We start from the raw sequence: 1299 nt of genomic DNA, 5'->3' as shown, positions 1-1299 counted from the left end.
GAGCGTTGCCTGGGCGACCGGACGCCGGCAGAGGGGCGGGGCTGCGGAAGGCCCCGCCCAGTGCTCCTCGGCCTGTCACCGCGCTGACCTGAGCCAAGTTCCGGGCCTTCTCAGCCACCTAAGCGCATTTAGTTTCTTTCTTTCTTTTTATTTTTTAACAATAGCTTTTAAATTGACAGTCATACTAGCAGCTACCCTTGCTCAGCACTTCCTATGTTTTTGGCCCTGTGTGAAAGCACAGTTTATGAAAATCCTTGCATCAACCCTGTGATATTATTTTATTCTGCCTATTCTTCAAAACAGGTTCTTGAGATCCAGGCAGTTAAAACATTTTGTCTGTCTTTCCCCACGAGGCCCATACCCTGCTCACCACCTGCTGTTTCATGCGTGCTAGCTGCAGTTTCTCTTAGATATCAACATCTTCGTATAAATTCAAGAAACATGACTAAATAGGCACTAATCTCTGCTGAGTCCTGAGTACCCAGGGGGAATACGCAGAAAAGATTCTGGCCCTCGAAGGGTTTCTGGTTAATTGAGGAAAATGGCCCCTAAACAAGCCAATGCAGCCTGTTTGACTTGGTTGATCACTGTAGCAACATACTTAACACAATTGTCTACTTAGAAGTGGTTAAATGGCAATTTCATATTTTGTTATTTTAAACCACAATTTAAAAAAAAGTAAAGCAGTGAAACCAAATGTGAACTTCAGGATGTAGTATTTTGGTTGGGTATCTGCAAATTTTAATTAATATATGTAATATGTGACAAAAATTGAATATCTTTTTTTTTTGCGGGGGGGGGGGGTACTAGGGATTGAACTCAGGGGCACTTGATCACTGAGCCATTCCCAGCCCCATTTTGTATTTTATTTAGAGACAGGGTCTCACTGAGTTGCTTAGTGTCTTGCTTTGGCTGAGGCTGGCTTTGAACTTGTGATCCTCCTGCCTCAGCCTCCTGAGTCACTGGGATTACAGGCGTGCACCACTGCGCCCCTCTGAATAATATTTTTAAAACTGAAATTTGTTTTTTGTGTTGGTTTGGAAGGGCAGCCTGCTGACACCTTGGTTTTAGCTCCTTGAAATCCACTTTGGAATTCTGGCCTCTGGAACTATAAGGGAATAAATTTGTGTACTTTTAAGCCACTAAGTTTGTGGCAATAGGTTACAACAGTCACATGAAACTAATGGAACTTATAAATAAACAAAAGAGATAAAATAGAATTACATATTTAAAAAACGTCCAATTCATCCAAAAGAAAACAAAAAAGGAAATCGGAAATATGAAAGAACCAAGAAAAAC

The sequence above is a fragment of the Marmota monax genome, unplaced genomic scaffold (genome assembly GCF_021218885.2).
Source record: "Marmota monax isolate L192 unplaced genomic scaffold, Marmota_monax_Labrador192_F-V1.1 WCK01_AAM20220418_F8-fsc00024, whole genome shotgun sequence".
Lineage (NCBI taxonomy): Eukaryota > Metazoa > Chordata > Mammalia > Rodentia > Sciuridae > Marmota > Marmota monax.
Note: the sequence above shows the minus strand (reverse complement) of the source record.